Source organism: Anthonomus grandis, chromosome 16 (assembly GCF_022605725.1).
Source record: "Anthonomus grandis grandis chromosome 16, icAntGran1.3, whole genome shotgun sequence".
Taxonomy (NCBI): Eukaryota; Metazoa; Arthropoda; class Insecta; order Coleoptera; family Curculionidae; genus Anthonomus; species Anthonomus grandis.
Window position 1 is genome coordinate 8,072,903 of NC_065561.1, and position 26,221 is coordinate 8,099,123.

The 26,221-nt window shown below is 34.6% G+C and overlaps 1 long non-coding RNA gene across 2 annotated transcripts; it reads right to left on the reverse strand.

The window, feature by feature from the left end:
* Positions 1 to 6,301: 6,301 nt before the first annotated feature.
* Positions 6,302 to 11,084, reverse strand: LOC126745500 (uncharacterized). 2 transcript variants are annotated; one of them, XR_007663577.1, is made up of 3 exons: positions 10,045 to 11,084; positions 7,901 to 9,811; positions 6,302 to 7,845 (listed from the first exon to the last, which is right to left on the reverse strand). It is a non-coding gene; the product is annotated as an uncharacterized LOC126745500 (long non-coding RNA). The 2 variants fall into 2 exon arrangements; XR_007663576.1 differs by having other exon boundaries at positions 7,901 to 9,647; positions 9,715 to 11,083.
* Between the last annotated feature and the right edge of the window lie 15,137 nt (positions 11,085 to 26,221).

A 26,221-nucleotide genomic window follows, 5' to 3' on the forward strand; every position in this document is an offset into this window, starting at 1 on the left:
TCACAAAATTAACTGCACCATCAGACCTGTCGTGAGTTTCACTAACATTTCTATTGATTTTGTTTATTAATAATTCGTTGTACTTAGAGACAGAGACCTTCACTTAAAACAACTTTGGTTGGTCAACTTCGACGTAACCAAGCTTTACACCTCCGTACCTAAGTTGGTAACTCTTGAGATAATCAGCAGTATGATTGCTGGTGAGTCCAACCCTAATTTACACATAGAGTCAATATATTTGCATCACCTTTTTTTATACGAAGAAATTCTTTAGCGTCCGCAATTTTTTGTAGGCTTATTAATCAGAGAATCTAGATTCTCTGTTCTTGTTTACAAAACAATAATTGTATTATTATTGACCTATTGTTAATTATGTGGTCTTAAGTTTTTGTAAATCCAAGTTTTGTCCCTTTTTCTGTGTATTTAAATGTATTTTAACCTTTTAACCTTGTCTGAGGCACTAAAACTATAAGATGAATTGACAGAACCCCTTAATTTGTTATCCCCGATGAGGGCCATGTCCGAAACATGTTGAATTAATAGTTCTTTAAATAAATTTAGTGGAAGATGACCAAAAGACTTTTAATTACACATTGATCTATTAACTCCGCTGCAAGACTAGACTACTTCTTCAACTTACTTATCAATATTTATCTTTCGTATTCGTCGCATATTTGTTTCGCGATAAAAATGATAACAATTGTTTGCTTGTAAGTTCTGCTTTTTGTTCCATTCAGGATCAAAACAGTTTACAGACATTTTACGAGTTCGCGTGAAAAGAACGCCTCGACAAGTATTTGTGCAAGAATAGTGGCTTTACTTTACTAAAGAAGACCACTCTCAAGAGTTCGATTGAGTTGGGTTTTGGTAAAATAATGTGTCTCGCACTTGGAATCGTTATCTCTAGAATATTCCTCTTCATGGTAGACCGAGAAGCGGTAGAAGGCATCTAACTAATCAACAACAAACCCCTTATACTCACTTAACCATTCGAAGAAACCCAACTAGGGTAATACTAGCATTCCAGAGATATGCGAGATGCTTTGGGAGTTTAAGTATCGGTCTCTACATTACGGAGGCGAATACTGGCAAGAGGTGTCGCCGACCATTAGAAGTATCCCGACTATAACCTGAGCACAAAGTTCGTCGACTACAGTGGGCACAAGAGCACATGGCTTTGCAGAATTTTGGAACTCGGTGTTTTTTCTGACAAAACAAAAATTTGTTGAATGCAGGATAGTCATAGGTTACGAATATGTAGGGAGCTTACAAGAGTTGCCCAGCTTGCTCATGCACACTCCGTAACACCTTTTGCAGGAGGAAGTACATATATGTTATCGTCGGCACAACGATAAGAACCAGGCATGAATGAAAGCGACCCAAACCTGGTATTTTTATCAGGGGTATTTACGAGGGGTGAGCCAGGTACTCGAATGCAAAGGCGGACACTTGTTTTTAGACTGCTGCGGGGTTTAAATGAATAGTTTTTGTGAGAAAACTGTCGTTATTTTTGTACTAAATTTGTTGTTTTGCTTTTGATAGTAAAGATTAAATTCGTGTTTTGTTCTAAGTTAGTAGTTTTACTTCAATAAGTTAACATCAGAAGTGGAATAGAAACTGAGTGCCTTTTCGTGTAAAAGTGTTATACTGAAACCAAACAATAGCAATAATGCATCGTCATCGGAATATAAGTGATAGGCAGAGGGATCGATCGGTACCTAGTGCTCGTAGCCGCTCGCGAAGTGGTTTTCGCGATGTGCATGAAAACAAACGACGGCGACATGGAATGATTGACCAAGGCAGGAGTTCCACCCCTCCTTTAGCGATCTACAAGTTCACAGAGTTCTCAGCTGGAGGGTAGCCAATCAAGGACGAAATAGATGTGTCTGAGCTACGTCAAAAAGTGCGTGAAAATTATCCTGTATATCAGCTCGCCAAAAGGAGCAGTTTCATTCGAAGCGGTGTTCACCGAAAATATTTCAGAAGGAAGACTTGGTTTTATTGAAAATCACGTCTCATCCGGCAACAGGCGCCAGTCAAAAGTTGAAGCCAAAATGGAGGGGTCCCTTAAGGGTTTCCAAAGTCTTGGGCTGTGACCGGTATGAAATAAGGGATATACCGGGAATGACTAGGTCACGTACTCCGTACCTGAGCGTGGCTGGCATCGACAATATCAAGCCATGGATCCAATTTGAGTAAACAGTAAGGTTACTAAGGTGACCTTAGGTTAAGTACTGGAACTATGAGTGGACGGCCTGGTCAAATATAACTGATACTGCGTCTGGGTAAACTCATATTTCCAAGTGCTAGATGAGGGATGGCCTGGCCTGGATACTGGAATAGGGTTGTAAGACCTGGTATTATTCCAGATGGTACTGCGTTCCAAGAATCTAGCGTGGGCCCATAAGGTTTAAAGCGTTAACAAACTGCAGTTACTATTATTCAATAATTTTTATGTATTATTTTGTTCCCTGATTTTGAATTAAACCCCTTACTTTTACCCCTTTTGTTATTTTCATTTATTTCATTTTAAACCTTGATTAGATGGAATCTCAACACCAAGCGGAATTGCTGCATCGAAGATATACCTACAAATAAGACACCTCAAATCTTAATTGTCGCCGTTATTTCAAATCTCTGACGCATGACGCATTTGTCTCTTTCTAGGGATAAGGAGAAGAGTGTGGACACTCTATCTTCGATAACATTCTGCCAGGAAGGGCCGAATGTTATCGTCGGCACAACGATAAGAACCAGGCATGAATGAAAGCGACCCAAAACTGGTATTTTTATCAGGGGTATTTACGAGGGGTGAGCCAGGTACTCGAATGCAAAGGCGGACACTTGTTTTTAGACTGCTGCGGGGTTTAAATGAATAGTTTTTGTGAGAAAACTGTCGTTATTTTTGTACTAAATTAATAGTTTTACTTCAATAAGTTAACATATATTAGGTTACTTTAAACCGCCCAGAATTAATTTATATTTAAGGCACGATGACTGGTGACAGATATATAAAAGAGTTTGTAGGCCTTTACGTCAGACTATGGCGAGGAGCTGTTGGTGAGGCTTTCGTTTTTATGGATGATAACGCCCCTCACCATACCAGAGCTACAGAGCTACAAATGAGTATCTGGAATCGGAAGGCATCAATAATTTGGACTGGCCCGCACTATCGTCAGAAATCAATTCCATAGAACACGCTTTCCAGAGCAGTGGCAACACGCAGAAACCCACCTAGGTCTGGAATAGCACAATATTCCTCAACAGTATATCTCCAATCTCATAGACAGTATGGGACTTATAGACAGTATTTTTTTACAAGCATTTTAGTTATTTTTTTAATTAAAACTAATCAACTAATAATCTTTAAATCTAATTTTGCCGATTAAAAAACTTTATTTGGATTTCTTAAATAAAATAAATGATTGTATAATGTGTGTCAAAAAGCTATTGGTTGGAATATCTTACCATTTCAACCATCCTTATCAACACAAAATGGCCGCCTTCCAGTGCTACATACACGTTCGTCACTGGTCTTGGGAAATATCTCCTGAGTTTTGGAATTTTTCAAACATTTGTACACATGTAGTGTTTGTAGCATTGAGTTGAAATTTGCAAAATAAATCAATTTTTTCCTCTGTATTAAAAACGCTTGTAGCGATTTGAATGAAATTTTTAGGTTTTAAATGATAGGTGGCGCGGCAACTTTTTGAGCTATTGCAGGTAATTTGACTTGTCCAGGGTCGGACTTGCAGCACATATACTAATTAAAATAAATTAATTTTTTTATAAAAAACAGATATGCCACTGCTTTTTTGATGATTTTTTTTCCTGAATGTTTTGCTTATTTTGTACAAAACACAGCCTTTGCATTTTTGCGCTCGGACGCACTGTTTTCGTGCAAAAAAATAAAATCCATACAAGAATCCTTCAAAACTTTTTTGTCACAACGAAAAGTTTAATATCATTACAATAAAAAATAAATAATTTAATTAAACGATAAACAATAAAAAAAAACAATTTAAACAATAAACAATTAAAACCAAATGCTCAAAGTGTCCTCCATGCATTTCCACGTATTTTCTCCACCTGTTGACTCAAGATGGACGCGAGCAAAGATCCCTGGATCATTTCTCAGAAAATCCGAAGCCATCACAACTCTAGCAACTAGGTCTTCTCTGTCGGTTACAGGTGTTGCGCAGATAAATTGTCGCCAAGAATACCTGCCCAAACATTAATGTGAAATTTCTGCTGATACTCTCTAATGTGTTTAGCATTGGGGTTTTGATAGCCTCGCAATAGCTCCACTCGTGGCTATTGCGAGGATTAAATGAAGGGTACAGGGAAAAAACCAGATATGTCACTTTTTATTGAAAATCTCGGTAGAGGCGCCATTGAATTCTTCGAATGAAGACGCTTATTTTAGAGTACTAAAACCGGGAAACAACCACCGTAGTCTTGCGTAAATTAGTATATAAAATATAGCGTACCGAATAAAATCCAGCTTAGTCCAAACGTCCAGGGAAAAAACCAGCGATGTCATGTAAACAAACCGTCTGATACAATATTCATTTTTAAAAAACGGGCCAGTATTATTGTAACCGCAAAAGTGTGACTTCTTGTTTGTCTGTGTGATTAATAATAAACCATTATGGCTAATAGTGATTCGGAGGGATCCGTTGAGAACAAAATTATGCCTTCAAAAAAAAGAAAGAGAAAAGGTCGGATGTCAGAGGTCTCTAAAATATTGAAGTTATTCACTCATGAAGCTGGACAGCCTTGTAATTGCTCACGATTAAAGTGCTTTGAGGTACTTAATGAGGTGCAAAGAGCAGAAATATTGAAACATATGCTCTGAGCTCTCACGATGAGCAAAATTATTATTTAGCTGGTTTAATTACAGTCTTACCTGTCCAGCATAGAAGACCTCGTCAAAACGAAAATACTGCCAGTTTCCATGATGCAAGTTATCCGTATCGAGTTCGAGTTCGCGATGGTGATATTCCGGTGTGTGCCAAAGCTTTTTGTTCCACTTATGAGATTACAAAAAATAAAATAAATTATATAAAGGAAAGCCTCAAACGAAGTGGTGCAGCTCCTAAGGACAGACGTGGAAAGCATAGTGCAACTCATAGGAAGCTGGACGACTTAACAAAAGGTTTGGTATGTGACCACATCAAAAGTTTTAAGGGTCGTCAGAGCCACTATAGTCTAAAAGATACAAAAAAAGAGCTATTTACCAGAAGAACTTACAATCAAAAAGATGTTTAACCTCCTTAAGGAAAAGCATCTAAATGCTAGTATGAAACGTACAGAACAATCTTTAATAAAGAATTCAATATTGCTTTTGGATACCCTAGAAGTCACACATGCGCAACGTGTGATGAACTTCAAATTAAGCTTAAAAGTGTGACTGATACTGATGAAATTAGAGAATTAACCGTTATGACCGAGTTGCATAAAAGAAAGGCTGAGGCGTTTTATTCAAGGAAAAGGCAAGCCAAAAAAGCTGAAAAAAAAGCAACAAAAAGGAAGCCATCTGCATTGATTTTGCAAAAAATATTTCATTTCCTAAAATTGCCACTAACGACGTGTATTATAAACGCCAATTGTCTATGTACGCCTTTAATGTACATATCCTCCCTTCGGGTCAATCTATTTTTTATACCTATCATGAAGGAGAGGCTAAAAAGGATCAAACGAAGTTGCATCTTTTCTTCTCCATTTTATCGATAATTATTTAGACGTTGTTGAAGAACTGCAAATCTTCTGTGACTCTGCCGGAGGACAAAATAAAAACTTTATCATTTTTCGATGTATTCGATTTGTAGTAAACAACAAAATTCATAATCTGAATGAAATAAAAATAAAATCATAAAATTTTCTGGAAATAGCAAAAAAAAAAATAAAATAAATAACCGAATATGGATTTTATTTTTTTGCACCAAAAAGAACGTTTTTTTTTTAATTTCAACGTCCTGTATTTTGGAAACGAGACACTGCCGACCATCGATGTCCTATTTCTACCTACTTTTTTTTTCGTTCCTGTATATACTGTAGCATTTTTGACCATTTGAAAAAAGTTTTGGTAATACAGGGGAGACCCTGTATTACCAAAATTAAATTGTTACAAACATATTTATATTTTACAAAAATTGTTATGTTTACTATTGTAATTATATTAGGTACCTAGAAAACGTTTAACGATAAAAACTGGATAAATATTGCAATAAAATAGAGTGCGTAACATTTGCTCAAACTCATAATAAAACTTAATTAGCTTGACAATTGAATTTTAAAAAAAAAGAAGTTTTATTACTTTGAATAAACAAAAAACGATTCAGAATAATGTTGAAAACTTTATTAACGAAATTATGAGCTATAAAAGTGATACATTTCTTATTAAGCTTTTCTGTTTCCTGTTATCCTTACTGTTAACGGCAAAATGTATAGGGTAAAGCGAGGAGAGACGGCACACGTTTTACAAAACATACTTTACATACTTTTTTTGTAGCACTGACCACAATTTTGACAAACGTTGCTATAAGACGTGCCACTATCGTGCAGCCATCTTGAACAGAGAACGCACTTGATCCAGTTGTCCTTCTTCTTCGTTTGTCGATAATCTTCATTGCATACTGTGTTTTTTTCACGAATTTTCAACCGTTTAGGCTTCTTTGGTATCTTTGACTTTCTGGTTGACTCTGGCACTTTACGCTTCTTTTCTTCTGCCCCTTTTCTATTTCTGATGTACGCCGGTGAAGATAAAACTCCTCCCAGATTGGTTGGGACCTTTCTCATAGCTGGCGTAAATTTGGGTACTGGAGACACCTGGTCAAGAGTTTTTCCAGGCGTTATTTTCGACTTGGCTGGAGGACCTGGTTTTGTGTTGTTAGTATTGCGGTGAATTTGTGAGCATCCTGGTTGGGGTTGAGGAGAAAACTGGCATTGGCTTAATCTGTTCCACAGTATTCTGATGAACCGGGTCTATTATTTGCTGCACTAAGTAGTAGTCCGGTATAATCTCTGAATTGAGTGGTGATATGCCTGTTGCTTTGAAAGCCGATTCTGCGTTATTCACACGGTAGCGGCTTTGCCCCAAGATTCTCCCAGGATTTTACCAAATTGCAGCCGGTTCAGCTTTTTATTTGGATGGGCCATCACTGTGCGTCGACATGTTTCATAATAGAATCCTTGGAGACTCTTAAAAAAGGCTCGACCAAGGGGTGGAAGGTAATGGGTGCAGTGCAGAGGTAGACCAAATAAAATTATTTCATTTTTTGTCGAAAATTCTAAGGCATCGATGTTTGTAGCGTGGGAAGTGTGCCCATCCAACAGCACTAAAACTTTTCCTGGTGGCTTTCCCGGAAAAAAATGTTGTGTTAACTACTGAAGAAATATTTTTGAGTTGACGTAGGCTGACTTCTCAGACATGCATATTTCAGATCCTGGTGACATTCCTTCTGCCCATTCATTTTGTTTGTTCTTTCCCTTGAAAATACAAAAAGGGCGAAAATACACCCCTTCTGCATTGCAACAAGCTATAACACTAATGGTTTCGCCATTTTCACCAGAGATAATGGATGGTACACTTTTTGATCCCGTTGCTGAAAGCACTTGTTCGGCTCTGGTATTGAGTTGGAGCCCAGTCTTGTCAGTATTATAAATGTGGCCAGGTTTATTGAATAATCCATTTTTGGTAAGAACCGTCTGCAGTAATGCAAAGTATTTACGCATAGTTTCTCTCGACAATCCTATAACCCTTGCTACAAAGATGTTTTGCGCACGCTAATGTCTGGATTTCTTCGTAGAAATTGACTGCGATGATTCTCTGCCAGCTTTTGCCTGGAAGTTGAATATATCAGTAGCTAGATATAAATATTTTTTAAAATCCTCTTACCGGCCTTAAAATTTATGCCTAACTCTAAGTAATTCTGCAACGAAAACAACAAGATTAAACGCCGTTATGGTCACCTCAGTTCTTGTAAGCGCAAAGCCGTGTTTTTGTAGTTTCTTAATATGTTTGGACAGCTTTTTCTCCAGCTGTTCCGTTTTCTCTAAGTTATTCGTAGCTATTATGCGTCTTAATGTGGTTTTGGGTATATTATAAGACCTAGCTGCTTTATTTAAACTCATTACATTGGATGATTACCGCATTTATAGCTAGATGTAAACCATCAGCGCTCCAAGTAGCCCTTGCTACGTTTCTCTTTCGAGTGTACTCGTTAGGCATCTTTCTGTAACATTAAAACATTAGTCCATCTCTCCTCGCAAATTTCCTAAAATTATTGGAGAGATGGACCAGACTATTTCTATTAAACGGAACGTTATGGACTATTGTTTTTAGGTTAGGTTTACGCCAGAAAACCCGTTTGATGATTACATTATAAAATATTCAGCTAAAACTCACCTGAAAATGCTTTGTTCAGTGACCAAAATACACCTTGCAAAATTGTTTTTTTTTAAACAATTTGTTTAATTGTTTCAACTGAAACAACCAAACAAATTGTTTGGTTGTTTGAAAACAATGATCACTTGTAACTACTAAATACAACGATAAATCATGGAGCACATGGACTAAGAAACTGTGGATGTCGAATGTCGGTGCGTATACTTTATCAAATTGGCCATTGTTGCCACAGTATGTAAAATATGCTAATGATCCATCTCTCCTGCTGTGCCATCTCTCCTTGCTTTACCCTATTTTTACACTAAGGTAGTGAAATGATCTAAGGTTTAGGTTCGAAGTACTGTTGGAAATCTGTAAGTTTCCTTCAACATTAAACCTGGTAGAGTAAGAATGACTAACATGTACACCTATTTCAGGGTTTTCGTATATAAAAGAACAAACACTTAAAATATATAAAAATTGAATTGGCAATATTCTTTCACTGTAAAGTAGGTATGTTGGAAACACTTTATCCTTCTACAAATAAACAAATAATTTTAAGAATATAATTTTGGATTGTCTTTAGAGATTTTAATGCATTTTCGTAAGAACTTAAGATAAGAATCTCAGTAAAGACTCTACAGGAGCTTTATAAACACATATTAAAAGTTGTTCGTTTAGAATTTCCCTAATCATATAAAATTTCTGAATTAATTTTCTAATATTATTAGTTAATCTTAACACATGTTGTTTTCATTCGAGGTTCTGGTTGATGATTACTCCTAAATATTTAGTAAATTGTACACCCCTTATTTCATTCTCAAATCCTTTTACCCGGATGCTATTAAAATTAGGACGATTGGCATTTGTTAGGGAGAAAGCTATGTAGTTGGTTTTGTCAACATTTACTGTAAGTTTGAAAGAGCCAATTTTTGGTTTTTTCACGCACCTCTTCTCAAGTTTCACCCACAGTATCGTCAGCATAAGAATTAACCACCATACCATTTTCAAGTAAGATGTCTTTAACTTTGTTTATAATTGTTTTTTACTGTGTTTTTTAATTCGTGACTTCTTCATTCAACGGTTAGCGTTTAATCGCTAGTGAAAAATGCATCACATATCTTCTAGATATTTCATATTTTAATTATACAGGGTGTTTCATGTTATGGGATCTTCTAGGGGTTATTCAGTGCAACAGTAGAATCCATTTGAATATAGGAACCCATGTCCGGAAATGTGTCACTACGCTACTACGGCCCTAAGACGCGTTTAAATTTAGAAAAAATATTAATTATCTAAATAGGATCTGATGCATTTATTTTTACCTTTTGTATATGATACCGTCACAACAATTGTTCAAAATGTCTTCCTCCAACCTCAATACACCGATTTAAACGTCGCACATGATTTCGGCGGACTACACTAAAAATTTGATCCTCGTTTTTAATGATTTCAAATGCTGCTGTTATTCGTCCAATTAAGTCTAGCTCTGATTCTACTGGAGTTTCGTAGACTAAAAACTTTACATGTCCCCACAAGAAAAAATCGAGCGACGGTCAATCGAGCGATAAATCGGGTGACTCAGGAGGCCAAGAAACTGCTCCACCTCTGGCAATCCAACGGTGCCCAAACCGCTGAGCCAAATACTCACGTACTTGTACAGCAAAGTGAGCCGGCGCTCCATCATGCTGAAACCACATTTGCTGTCTAACGTTTAGTGGAACATTTTCAAGGAGTTCTGGGAGAACTTCCTCCAAGAAACGCAGATAAATAGGTCCTGTTAACCGTTCCTGTAGAAGGTATGGCCCAATTAAATAATCATCAACAATGCCATATACGTTGACAGACCAACGATTCTGATGTTTTCTTGGAAAAATTGCATAGGGATTTTCTTCGTCCCAAACATGGCTATTCCTACTATTAAAAATACCGTCTCTTGTGAAAGAGGCTTCATCGGTCCACAAAACATATCGTAAAAAATTTGGTTGTGCAATGATGTGATCCAGAAGCCATCGAGAAAATTGAACTCTAGGATGATAATCGGCTAGGATGATAATCGACAGTCATACCTTAAACTTTCTTGAAAGTGGCAAGGATGGAGTTGTTGCTCGTGTAGTACCCGCCAGACAGAAGCGTTACTCGTATTCATATTTTTAGCGACGTCACATGTGCTATTTGATGATTCATCGGCAACTCGCTGAAGCACCTCTTCTTCTTCAAATTCCGTTCTTACGGTTCGAGTAACACCAGTATCATGCATCTTGGTCTTAAACATGCCTGTCTCAGCGAGCCGCCGATGAACCGCAATAAACTTTTTGTATCCAGGATGCTGTCGTTCGGGATAACGTTCATGATACAACCGCGATGCTGCTCGTGCATTGCAGTTTGTTGCTCCGTATGCTAAATGCATATCCGCCAATTCTTGATTAGTAAAGCTTTCCATTAGCAATAAATGTTTAAAAATTGTAAGCTATAAAATTTTTAAACATGACATTGAGAATTGACATTGATAAGCGTTGATTTTAAACAATTGCTGTTATGGTATCATGTACAAAAGGTAAAAATAAATGCAGCAGATCCTATTTAGGTAATTAATGTTTTTTATAAATTTTAGCGCGTCTTAGGGCCGTAGTGGCGTAGTGACGCATTTCCGGACATGGGTTCCTATACTCAAATGGATTCTTCTGTTGCACTGAACAACCCCCAGAAGTTTGATCCTATAGTTCTGAAACACCCTGTACAAGGTGTCTACTATAAAAACCGCCAAACTTTAAGAGGTGATTAAACAAGTCATTTGCAACAAAAAAGTCGTATAACATTTTTTCGAAAAGTTGTTAGTTCTTCTGGTATTTAACATTTTTTGAATCTATCAAATTTCTTTGTTTTTTTTTCATATAAACAAGAATATCTCCGTTATTCTTACCACCACATAAAATTTAGATATACCATCTGAAAGATAATTAAATTTGCTATAAGATGGGTATATTTATGTTTTTGAGTAATTTTTTATACCGGGTGTTATTAGAAGTTAAATGTAACATTTGGGAAATGTGCAAAATTAGTGGTATCTTCTTCGTTGTCGTTTTTCTAAAATGACGTAAATAGGGACATTTTCTTTCAGCAGAAACTATTGCATTTAATATGCTTACTTAGTTTTGTGATAGCTATTTGTTTTCACAGCAATATCATGGGCAAAAGAAAGAAAACCACAAAAATTTATTGAAAAATTTTTCAAATTTTATATTTCTTAATTGACGAAAATTAAAAAATCAAAATTTCATTAAACAAAGCTAAAATTATAACAATTGTTCAAAATATCTTCCCTCTTGTTCAATACATTTGATGCATCTTCTTCTGACACTATCAACAACCCGTTCGAGTTCAACGCATTTTTGTCGCATTTCATTGCAACACACACTAATTCGATTAATTAGTTCGTCTCGAGTATTAATGTTAATACTATAAACATTAGATTTTAATGTGCCCCAGACATAAAAGTCAAGGGGCGTAAGGTCAAGGCTTCTGGGCGGCTATCTTACCGGACCGTATCTTCCGATCCATTTCTCCCCAAAGCATTGATTTAAGGAATATTTGCACAACTCTGCCATTATGGGCTGGGCATTCGTCCATTTGAAACCAAAGTTCCTGTCTAGCGGCTAGGGGAATTTTTTCCAGAAAGTCAACAAGGTCACTATTTAACAAATTTGAAAACTCATTGGAATTGAGCCGATCAGGAAGTATTACAGGCCCGAAAAGGCGACCTCTCATTAATCCTATTCATATGTTGACCCTTATCTCATGCTGAAAATGTGAAACAACAGTCGCATGAGGGTTTTCTGTAAGTCATATATGGTTATCTGTTCCCCACTCTTGCAACTTATTCAAGTACCACCTACAGAATTGAAGCCTCACCTCACCATCCACTGGCAATAAATCCTGGACTTTTTTCAAATGAAACGGATGCAAATTATTTTTTTAAGAACTCTATGTACAGTGGAATGGTGAATCCTTAATGCAGCACCAATGCGGCTAAATCATATCTAAATTATATCTAAATTTTATATGGTGGTAAGAATAACGGAGATATTCTTGTTTATATGAAAAAAAAAAACAAAGAAATTTGATAAAATCAAAAAATGTTAAATACCAGAAGAACTAACAACTTTTCGAAAAAATGTTATACGACTTTTTTGTTGCAAATGACTTGTATAATCACCTCTTAAAGTTTGGCGGTTTTTATAGTAGACACCCTGTATAATTGAAAATGATAAACTTATTCTCAACTTTTGAACCATCAACTATAATTTTCTCACTAAACTGAATTAGATCCTTAATACTATATGTAATACTGTAATATAAGGAATATACTGTATAATTCATGAATTAGATATAGAATTTGTACAGAATAAAAATTAACTATTTTACTTAAAAAAAAAAGTGTTTTGCAAACATATACTTACACTGAAATTCTATTTTTACTTTTGCAGACTTCAAAAAAAAACCCAAAAGCTTATCATTAAAATTTCACATTTTAATAACTTTATTGACCTCTTCCGGGTTGTTAGTCATGCCCTTATTCACCACATTCTTTTATATTAAATATTCACGTCATACGTACATGCAGCAATCCATACACGGATATTTCAGTCAAGCACTAATTTGAATCACCTTTCTTTCAGTCATTCATTGTTTTATAAAATTACTAGAAAACCTTGCATCTTTATGTGTATATATAAACCAGACCCGTTTAAAAATAATTATTGATACCTTATTCCGTATATATTGTTGGTACATCCAAACAAGGATATTCAGAAACAAAATCCACATTTTGCGTCATTCATATTTTTTATCATTACACAATGTGTAAAACCTGTTTTTAAACATTTACGTACGCTTATGTAAAATAGTCGCTTGAGGTCCTCTGCGCGCGCACCTATAGTACGTACCAATCGACCAAGAACGGCATTTACTTTTATAAATCGAGGAATAAATGTTTAGCTGCTATACACTTACATATGCGCGTTGATCTGTCTGCATTGTTATACGCTGAGTTCATTCAAGGTAAACTGGTACTACTTCATTTCACAGATTTTGCTACAGATGTGTTGATTTCAATATGTCGTTTTGTTGTTTCGGATTGAATAAGGGATATTCTAGGGATTTATTTTACATTCTGTTATGTGCAGATTTTTAGGTATCGTATTAAATAAAGGCAGAGGATTTAATTATCTTCATCCGTTAACATCCGAATAATAACCACCGTCGAATAATATAAGGTCAGTGATCGTAAACGGAGAAATCCCCTCAGGTAGAGAGATGGTGTCACGGTTTTTTCCGAGAGGTCGAAGGATGACCGGTTAAATGAGACAGATCTCATAATTATTTGCAGAATTCATGGTAAATTTTCACATCGGTATAAGGCAAACAATGCGTGAGATATAAAAAACGACTGCTAAAGTAAAATGAGACATTATAGGTGACTTCACCATATGCAGAGCATCAGCTTTTTTGTTCATCAATTATATTATTGATACAATTATAAACGTTTGATTTAATTTATTTTAACTCAAAAAAATATTCCTGTGCGACATATTTTCTCAGTTATTATGCACAAATAGAAAACAACATATAATAAAAAATTTTGTTTCAACATCTTCTGATATAAAGGAAAGGACTTACTTACATAAGAATTTGTATCGAAGGTGTTATATCTTTGAATCTTTTGGGTCAATATAAGTATTTTGACGAACAAGAAACAAGCAACAGTATGAAAGTCTATCGAGTTTTAAAAAATATTTTTGATATAAAAGAATATTTAAATAGATCATCCAAATATTAATTAAAGGCAAAATAAAATGAGAACCATACTTTTTTGTGGAATTGTTGTGGAATTGAGGAATTAAGTAATCAGATAAAGTCGAAATTATACCCATTTGTAGTTACGTATCCAGGTGAGAAAAAACGTATGGCGTAGATATTTTTGCCAATCAATATTAGGTTAGAAATTTTACCATCGCCTTCAAAAATTAATAGTCTGCTATGTATTTTTATACGTTCAGAAATTAACAAATTATTTATTTTAGCAGTATATTATTATATTTTTATATTTTCGTGTATATACTTTCATTCCCAAAAAATTTAAAAAAATCTTGTAGTATTTATTGTATTATTAACAAACTTAACAATTAACAAATATTATTATAATTAATCATAAATAATGGGACATAAACAACAAGTCCGAAACCGAATTGCACTTCAAATTGAGAATGTGATAGAGCGAGCCGCAGATGCAACAAAATTGAGCACAACAACGATCGCAAATATAAAGAAGAATGGGATAAAATCAAATCAGGATGAGCAGCGTCTCATATATTTTCCAAGCAAAAGACCGCAAAAACCAAATCTACTACATATTTGAAAAGTAGAATTCGGCACGAGCAGTAGACGTAACAAAACCGAGTTTACAAAAATTGTGAATAATGGTATAAAATTATTTTAACTCTATATTGTCTTCAACATCGTCGATATTGTCTCGTCATCGTCGTCTTCATCAGTCGTAATCATAAGTGGCAGAATGTCATAGGCATCACACACTTGTATTGCCTCTCAAGCCTTTTTAATTACCTTTTGTATGAAAAACATATTTTTGCCAATGATCTATAAAAGTTTCGTTAATTACCCTTTCCCATGTAGTCAGAACTTCTGAAGGTGACCCCTTAAAATTGAAAATATATTGATCATATTTTCGTTTACATTCCGATCATACCATTTCAATTGCATTAAACTGGTCAGAAATCCCCTCAGGTAGAGAGATGGTGTCACGGTTTTTTCCGAGAGGTCGAAGGATGACCGGTTAAATGAGACAGATCTCATAATTATTTGCAGAATTCATGGTAAATTTTCACATCGGTATAAGGCAAACAATGCGTGAGATATAAAAAACGACTGCTAAAGTAAAATGAGACATTATAGGTGACTTCACCATATGCAGAGCATCAGCTTTTTTGTTCATCAATTATATTATTGATACAATTATAAACGTTTGATTTAATTTATTTTAACTCAAAAAAATATTCCTGTGCGACATATTTTCTCAGTTATTATGCACAAATAGAAAACAACATATAATAAAAAATTTTGTTTCAACATCTTCTGATATAAAGGAAAGGACTTACTTACATAAGAATTTGTATCGAAGGTGTTATATCTTTGAATCTTTTGGGTCAATATAAGTATTTTGACGAACAAGAAACAAGCAACAGTATGAAAGTCTATCGAGTTTTAAAAAATATTTTTGATATAAAAGAATATTTAAATAGATCATCCAAATATTAATTAAAGGCAAAATAAAATGAGAACCATACTTTTTTGTGGAATTGTTGTGGAATTGAGGAATTAAGTAATCAGATAAAGTCGAAATTATACCCATTTGTAGTTACGTATCCAGGTGAGAAAAAACGTATGGCGTAGATATTTTTGCCAATCAATATTAGGTTAGAAATTTTACCATCGCCTTCAAAAATTAATAGTCTGCTATGTATTTTTATACGTTCAGAAATTAACAAATTATTTATTTTAGCAGTATATTATTATATTTTTATATTTTCGTGTATATACTTTCATTCCCAAAAAATTTAAAAAAATCTTGTAGTATTTATTGTATTATTAACAAACTTAACAATTAACAAATATTATTATAATTAATCATAAATAATGGGACATAAACAACAAGTCCGAAACCGAATTGCACTTCAAATTGAGAATGTGATAGAGCGAGCCGCAGATGCAACAAAATTGAGCACAACAACGATCGCAAATATAAAGAAGAATGGGATAAAATCAAATCAGGATGAGCAGCGTCTCATATATTTTCCAAGCAAAAGACCGCAAAAACCAAATCTACTACATATTTGAAAAGTAGAATTCGGCACGAGCAGTAGACGTAACAAAACCGAGTTTACAAAAATTGTGAATAATGGTATAAAATTATTTTAACTCTATATTGTCTTCAACATCGTCGATATTGTCTCGTCATCGTCGTCTTCATCAGTCGTAATCATAAGTGGCAGAATGTCATAGGCATCACACACTTGTATTGCCTCTCAAGCCTTTTTAATTACCTTTTGTATGAAAAACATATTTTTGCCAATGATCTATAAAAGTTTCGTTAATTACCCTTTCCCATGTAGTCAGAACTTCTGAAGGTGACCCCTTAAAATTGAAAATATATTGATCATATTTTCGTTTACATTCCGATCATACCATTTCAATTGCATTAAACTGGTAATGATATGGTGGCAGTCGCAAAATTTTGTGTCCTAAAGGTTTAACATATTCATCAAGGAAGTACCTTTTTTTACTAGGGCAGTTTCTGCGTGCAATACTCCATATTTTATCTTTCATGGCTTTTTCTGGAAAGCCAATATTCTTTTTCTTCAACCATTCGGTCAGTCTCTGCTTTGTCCAAGATTTTCTCGGGATTTCTTCTAATAAACCAGAATGATAACTTGCATTGTCCATGATTATAAATGACTTTGGGGGAAGATTTGGAACCAGCTGAGTTTTAAACCAGTTTTTTAAGTTTTTCCTGTTCATATTGTCATGATAATCTCCCGTCTTTAATCCACTTTTGAATATTAAATTTGCACCCTTGATGAAGCCATCTTTGGTTCCGGCGTGGACCACGATATAACGATGACCTTAAAAATAAAAGATAATTCAATTCTCTTCTTTTAGAAATCATTCTTCCAGAACATAAATTTAATATAATTAATAAGTAATGTTCCATGCACATACGAGTAGTGTATGGAGTTAAATTCCCTCATATTGTCTTAGAGAGAAATTGTATGAAACTATGAAAGAGATGAAATTATGAAGTTAGAGGGCCCTTACAAGGGCAATAGTTTTTATTCAAAAAAAAATCTAAAAAGATCACCAAATAATTTTTACCTTCACTGTTTTTCCTTGAATCCGTGTGCTTGGTGTCATCTTGCCAGCTACTACGAAATGATCCCTTGCTAAAAATCCACGTCTCGTCAATGAAAACTGGAGTAAAACCTTCCGGACCTACATTTCTATTTTTGATATACTCCCTTTTGGCAAGTCCATCAAATATTTTCTGTTATTTGATTTTTTCCACTTGAAGCCTATACTATTAATCCATCTTCTTAAGGAGTCAATGGAAAACTCAAAATATTCAATTTCTTTCTTCCCTGAACTTTTCTCTTATTGTTGCCAATATTACATATTCTTTTCTGGCGTACATAGAATAAATTGTGTCCCGAATTCTATGTTTCAAATATGTTGTAATTTTGGTTTTTGCTGTCTTTTGCTTGGAAGATATACGGGCTGCGTAATCCTGATCTGATTTTATCCCATTCTTCTTTATATTTGCGATCGTTGTTGTGCTCAATTTTGTTGAAAAATACAGCCCTTTTTCCATAATGTAACTTTTTGATTTTTTCCAAATATTTCAAAATTGGAAAAAGATAAAATCGTTCTGAAAGCGGCACTAAATGCACTACAACTTTAACCAATTTTCTATTTTTTATAGTTTCCAAGATACCCATACATGTACACCCAATTTGAGCCACACTGTATAAAAGATGAATAATCATCAGACACCAATTTTTTTCAAAAGTTTGTTGTCGCCGCTGTTTGGAATATGCTAAACAAAGATAAACAAAAATGACGTCATTACAAATGGGTATAATTTCGACTTTAGTACTAACAGAAAGAATATCGGATTTGGCACAAAACAAGTATGCAAGTACCTGTAACTATTATCACAAATTAAAAACAAAACACTTCCATTATTTTTGTTTATTTCATTTATTTCCTCAGGACCGGAGATTCATAGCCCTAATCTTTCTTTTTTTCTTAAGATTATTGTACCGACCAGAACAATTGCCAAACGTACACCTTCTGTTACTGTTGTTACTAAACAACAGGTTAAAATTTGGTTCATAATTCCTCCTACAGCTACAGGTAGGTTTACTGAGAGGATAAAATTTATCTACCTGATAACACACAGGAATGATTACCAGCTGGTCCGTAATTTGGCCCTAAAACTATTATGCAGATTGACGGAGTTTAAAAAGAATTGTTTTTAGCAAATGATTAAAATGACTAAACTAATCCACTGCTGCATGTAACAAAATATTTCACCTGTTTAAAGGAAAAAAAAAACAATAATTTTTTATATTTCCGATTTTAATCTTTTGTGATACTTAAAAATTCAGAGATTGGAGGGACGCAAAGTCAATGAATGGTCTCAGATTATGTTTATTTTTTAAAAAACGAGAATTTTGAAACCGGATATAACGTGAACGTCAGCAATATCTTTTATATATTTATTTTTTATTTTAACTTAAATGTTTGTGGTGTTAAACGAATAGCTTTACCGATCTGATGATGCCTTAGGGCGAAACACGTGGAATAGTTTTTTTTTTTAAATAAACATAATCTGAGACCATTGACCTTGTGTCCAATCTCTGAATTTTTATTATTAGTACTAGTAGTATAGGCCTAAATAGTCATCATCAGAATTACCCACCCCTACGCCTCCACTCCCAATGCGCGGTCTTCACTGAGTCGGCCCGTCCTTTTAATAAAGGCTTGCACGTTGTCCCAGTCCAGATCTTTAAGATCTTCCCGTTGGAGTGTCGTTGCTCCGAAAGTTTTCCTTCTCAGGCGACTCCACCTATCACAGATACCTAGTATGTGGTATGAAGTTTCCTCCCCTGTACCGCAATTCGGACTGAGTGAGCTTTCTCTTATACTAAGAAGGTGTAGATGCCTGTTTAGACTGTTGTGACCAGTCAGGATTCCCACCAAGTCTTTGATACTCTATTGGGACTTTGTTAGCAGTCGCCTTGCTTTAGAGCCGTCATGGTCTGGTATCATTTCCTTGGTCTGCCTACATTCTTCTGTCCTTTTGCAATTCTTCCTTGTTTTTTCACAGGCCCAATTATTAAGTGCCTGGGAGGTTTGGGGCCTACGATGGGGTTAACGGAACCTTGTCTTGCCAGTTCGTCGGTCCTCGATGGGCATTTCATTGCCCTCGACACCCTGGTATCCTGGGACCCACCTCAGTCTCGCTTCCCTGTGTGCTGCAAGCCTTTCCCATGCGTCTCTGCAGTCCTGGATTCGCGCTCAGCTGGCTTTGGGTTTCTGAATAGCCTTGAGAGTAGCTTGACAATCAACGTAGATGCAAATCCCTCCAGTTACCTTCCAATACCTCTCGTTTGTTTGCTACTTCGAGTATAGCAAACACCTCCGCTTGGAAAACTATGGTGTGTTTGTTCCGTTGTTCGTTTCCTTTTCGACTCTTTTGTTCGTTTCCATCCTGTACACTCCGGCTACGGCCGAATTGGTGCTTTTCATCTATGATCCATCTGTGTACCAGGCCTGGAAACCACTTGGCTCTTTAATTTGGTTCGCCGACCATTCTTTCCTTGTCGGGATTTCGACTTGAAATACCTTCTGTAACCTTGTTAGTTTGCCATTTTCTGTAGTGCATCTGGATGACAGAATTGAATTTTTATTATTACGAGATCTCTTTGAGAAAAATGACCTACTTTTTTTGAATTTTGTGATACCTGCTTGTAAAGGGTAAATATTGGATCTGATAAACGTCTATGAGCTGAAGTTTTTTTCTCTGCTCAAATTTTTATTTAAAGCTTGGTATTTGCTTTTTATTCTCATAATTAAGTTAAAAAAAATATCTATAAGAGCATTCGGATTTTACTTTTTAGATATTTATAAAATATTTTGATAACTTGGTTCATATAATAATTAAAGATCAGTTAAAAAACAGAATCAATAAGAATCAGAAGAGTTTTGTTTTCGTTACAAATACCACCGTTTATAGATTACAACTTGTTTAACTAACTATAGACGGTGTCTGGGTGCCAATACTAACACGCATCAATTCTTGACTACTTTGTACATACAACTGTGTTGACCTACGTTATACACGCCTAAAAAGAAGTACTTGATATTTTTTAGGATTAAGTTCCAAACAATGATTAGTAAAAATATTCGTAAGGACATTAAGACCACTTGTAAGTTTGCCATTGGCTTCCAAAATATTCTCTGGAAAATGTATGTAGATCTGGCTATCATCAGCAGTGATGTTAGCTGTGATTTGTTTAATGCGGGTTTGGGATGTAGACAAGGTAAAGTAGTCCAAGAGTACCAATGACGAAAACTTACCCCAGACCCAGTAGTCATCAAGATATTGTCTGTCATTACACTCAGCATACTCTCAAATTTGACGATCTAGAATGCTCTCAATTACCTTTGACAGCATTGGCAATATACTTATAGGTCCAAGGCCTTTTAGTTTGTTTCGGGAAAGAACTTTCAGAACTGGAATTAGATACGAGGCCTACGAAAATTATTAGTCTCTCTGCAGACATTAATATAACTAAATGGACAATATATGGGATAATTTGTAGACAGCAGTACACACTAACATGGACAAGCCAATCCCATCCGTTCCTATAACTTCTGTTTTTATATTAAAAAGAGCAGAACGTACCTCCTCCGCAGTTGCCAAAGAAAACTCCAACACGTCTATGTCCTATTCCTGAATCAAAAAATTCATCCATTTTCAGAAAGATACTGGTCATACGTTTTATAAAAAGCAAAACACAAAACACAAAATCTACAGCATCACATAAAAAACTTAACAAAATGACGAAAATTACATGTTTCGTCGGACTAGGGCATCATCAGACCTACAATAATTATGATGATGTAACACAAAGAAAGGAAAATTCAACAAAAGACTTACCATAACATTCACAAAACATCTAACATATGAATAAACAAAACTTATAATGAAGTGGCAGTATCTATGCATAAAGAAATTAACTAAACGATCAAATTACTTTATATATACATTCTGGAAATCTAACAATCATTTGAGTTTCTAAAATTATTTTAGGTTATTAAAAACTAGAAGGACATCAAATTCGAACATTTCGGTACCACAGGACAGATCTGGGCTTTTTAACTAATTACTACTTTACTAATTTCCATTGTCTCCAGCAAGTCAAGTTTTTTACTTTTATAGCACTGATGAAGTATTTTTATGTTTTGGCTGTCAGAAAAATTATGTTTGGAGTCGAGGAGGTGATTAGCAAAAGTCGATCTGGTGACTGTGATATCGGTATTTTTAAATTTATTATATTGGGCCTTGTGTTTACTAATCTTAGTAGAAATCCTTCTACCAGACGTAAGCTGTAGGGCGCTCTTTGAATCCAATCTCATAAACTCCATAGGGTATTTATTTTTAGTTTAAATTTAGTGGCTTTTTAATGAATTATTGGTTTTAAAAGCTGGGGTTATGCCAAAGGGAGAAAAGAAGCGGGATAGTTGGGACGAGATTGGTTCAAAATAAGTAAAAGTATTAATATAGTTTGCTTGTTGTTGAATTAAATTAAATAATAATTTATACTTATTCACATACTGAAAATATGGTTTAAGAGGGAAGAAGTTACTGACTGCTAATTGTTTAATGGTAAGGAACTCTTTTTAAAAGCTTCACGAGAAAAGGGGATGTTAAAAAGTCTGTAAAACAAAGAATGGAAAGCAGCAAATTTATGTGAGGACGGTGATGTTGAATTGTATTTTATAATAATATCTGTTGTTGCTTCTTTACGGAACATTTTAAAGGAGATCTTATTTTTTCTCTCTTAAGTAATAAATCTTAAAATGGGAAGGAATTGTTCTGTTCCCTTTCGATTAAACTAAATTTTGGAGTGAAGAGAGTTAACATAATTAAGGAAAATTGTAAGCTCTACCTCACTTCCATTCCAGATCACACAGATATCATCCACATACCGTTTATAAAAGATGATGTTATATTTAAGATTACTACTCATTATTTTTGTTTATAAGTTGTTAAGAAATACTTCACTAAGAACGATAAGCAAAAGCCCATTGCCAGTCCTTCTTTCTGTTTAAAAAAACGGTTGTTAAATTGGAAAAAAATTTGATCTAGCACAGTAGAAAAATGTAAAAGTAGATTTTCTACTAAGAGTGAATCAAGTTTCCACCTGAGAAGCTCTTTGACTAATGGCTGATATTATAAAACTATTTTGACAGATAGCTTACAGTTAACTTGTGGAATAATGTCACATGTCACAGTTAACTTCAAAATGTTGAAGTTAACTTTATCGGGTGGATGGGGTGTCAGTTAAAGTTAACTTTATAAAAAAATCCTGGTTTTTCACATATATTCTGACAAAAATTTTGAATATAACCTAACACTGAAAAAGCTTGTATTCCTTGACCTATAGATGGCGGTAAAAAAACGAATATATCTCCTCAAGACTACCGGACTGTCAAGATCTGATATGGTATATAAAATGCCACCATTTTTCATAGTTTTTAGCTTGTGAGAGGCTTTTTTTCTAGAAGTATATCTACAGCCAAACCAAGCCAAAATAAAAACATAAAAAGTTCATGTTTTGACAAAATTTCCAGTTATTCTTCTTATTATCAATGCGTAGACAGTTATTCAGATAACTTTTTTTTCATTCTGGGTAGAAATGGTATCAACATTTCTAAGTTGCCTATAAGAATCCCACTACAGCAAACTCTTGATTATTTTATATTTAGACAAAGCTGGGTTACGAAGATGCATAAGATGCTTAATATTTGGAATAATCCAGAAAGCCTTCTTTTTTTTACTTCGAGTGATTTTTACTGTCGCATGAACAAAAGGACTCAATATCATTAATGTCTAGAGTATTGTCACGTAAATTATTATAAAATAACTGTAGATCAAAACTTTGAAAATCTCTATAACTTTGTAAAAACGGGTTCCGCCTAGATACATCTAGTTTTATTTTACATTTAATTAATAAGTGATCCGACACATCAAAAGAAAAATGCACCTCAACGCTCTGTAAAAAATAGGTGTTACAACAGAGGAATATAAAAAATCTGCCTAAAAAATAAAATTTGGAACTGATGGACGTCTATGAACTCGATACCTTTTTTTTTTTAATAAGCTTAGGCTTATCTAAGTTCTTAAGTATATTGTGATAATTTAAAAATCAGAATGAATAAGAAGCAGAGAAGCTTTGGTTACAAGCAAATTGGTTACAAGCAAAAAAATTATATTGACTTCTTCAGGGTACTAAAATACAGTGTGATTCTCTCAGAAGATTCAAAATAATTAGTTAAGTAAAAAATCGAAACAAAATATTAAAATCGGTTAAAAGAAAATTAAATTCACTAAAAGAAAAAACAACAGTAAAATTCAGACATAAGATACCGATGCGTGGTAAGTTCAACTGTGAGTAATTCATTCTAATTTTTTGAATGCTATTTCTTTTTATTTAGAGTTAAGAATCATAAAAATTTCCTGAAGCCGCAAACGTCATCTTAAAACAGCCAAAATGTTATATTGGCAAAGGAATACCGCAAAGAAATACCATCTCTTCTAAGCTATTTACTTTAGCACTTAAGAAGAAGCTGTTTTTCCATTAAAGCGTTAAGAAACTTTAATGGAAAAATAAAGGCCTAAACATCGATGAAACATACCTAAATCACCTCAGATTTCCAGATGATATAGTCCTGATGAACTGAAAAACATGCTAAATAAGCTGACGAGAAATTTAAGAAAATAGCCCTAAAAATGAACCTAAACAAGACCAAACTAAACTGCGGAAATCAAACGCAGATCCATTTGGCATGGGTGGCATTTGGAAACACGAACAAAGATAAAAAAGTACCCATGAAACTAAAGAACAATAACCCGAAGAGCAGCTGAGCAACTAAGAGTGGCACAGATCATCTGTACATATTATATTGACTCAAAAATTTGGAATTTGGTAGGCACGACCTCATCATATTTCTGCAAAATGCTAGGCGATTTTCTGTATCATTTTTAAGAAGTTCTCGTACATAGGAGAAAACAATGATGGGAGTCACCTTAAGGGACGAGAAACGAAATGAACAGATACGTGATAGAAAAAGTGACGGATGTTCTAAAATAAGGAGCAAGCCAGAAGTAGCAGTGTGGCGAAACAGAACCCAGATAGATAGATGGCCAAAAAATGGCACTCTGAAGACCAAGAGGAACAGTAAGAAATGTGGGACGACCGAAAAAGAGATGTGAGAACGGTGGCAGGGGGACAAGTGATAAGATTAGCGACAGATCACGGGGCATGGAAAAACCTGGAAGAGGTCTATATCCGACAAAGCATTAATACGAGCTAACGAAGAAGAAGGAACCATTTCACTCGATTTTTAAAGTACTGAATGGTTCAGACGTATGGTTTTTTAGGAAAACTCAAATCTATTTCTCATATCTTGGCTGGCAGTTTCTTCTTGCTTTGCTTATCCGTTGCATCCCTATCGACATGAGGCTGTTGAAAAGACAGGAAGTTAACAAAATTTGTATCCCAGTTGAGATGTAGTTTATGAGAATATAATCTACTGCAGAAAAATATTGTCCATAATATTTGCAGTATACAGAGTGTCTGGGAAAAATCGAATATTTCAATTTTCTGAAAAACCCCTGTATATTTTTTTAAAAAGCTCGGACTCGATTTTTGAGGGGTTCGAAAAGTACTTATAACACCAAACTTAGTTTTTGTAAATGGCAACCCCGCAATATTTTTTAAAATGATTTTTCCTTAAGGTAACTCCATAGAAAATAGGCTAATAGATTAAGATCCGGAGATCTAGCTGGCCAATTCATAGCCCTCTCTTCTCTCTATCCAGTTGTTGGTAAAAACCTCATTAAGGTACTGCTGTACCATTCTGTCAAAGTGCGAGGAGCAGCGTTCATTTTTGAACCACCATTTTTGTCCGCCGTTGAAACCATATTTGCTGGTGTGGAATATCCGAATCCCCTTAATTTGGAAAGATAACTACTAAAGAAGGAATTAATTCTAAAAATAAGAAATCTAAATATATGTAAATCTGCATTTAGATTTGCTTCAAAAAAAAATGGTTCTATTATTAATGTAACTTCATCTGTACATATTATATTGTCTAAAAAATTTGGAATTTGGTAGGCACCACGTCACCATATTTTTACAGAATTGTAGGCGATTTTCTGCATCATTTTTAAAAAGTTCTTGTACATAGGAGACTTTAAAGGGATAATAACTTTTTAAATATCTAAATATCGAAGGTTTGTTAAAATTTGGATCTCTTGCCAAATTACGAAAAGACGTACAAGGATGTTCCTGAAGTGCTAATTTTAAAATTTACTTATATCTTCTTCAAAAAGAACGGTCTTTCGGCCAGCTTTCGGTAAATTTTTTACATTGGCATGCTCTCGATATTTTTGTTCTGAATCTTGCTTAACGTTGATTGCGTTATGTCCATGTTTGGATATTTTTCGTTAAATAGTCTGCAAACCTCTCGCTAATTCCTTTTCATATCACCATAACCAGCTATTATTAGAATATCACTTCGTTGTTGCTAGAATTTTACATAGAATCGAAATTTAAAAAAGATAAAGGGTGTTCTATTTGAAAAAATAAAGTTAGTTATTATAACTCTTTTTTTAGCTACCCTGTACATTAATTTTTCACGGAAAAAAATGCACAATAAAAAATAAAAATCGACGAGTTCGAGCGTTTTCCACAAATATACAGGATTGTCGAGAAAATTGCAATATTCCATTCTTTCGAGACACCGTGTATGGTGTACCGTAAGCAATAATCAAGAAATTACTTCAACTGCTTTTTAAGAAAGCTGTAAGGCCTAACTCCCTTAAAATTTAGGAAGCTATAACAGAAACTTAAGCCTCTATAGATATATGCTTCTGGTAACATCAAAAGCAAATATTTAACTGAC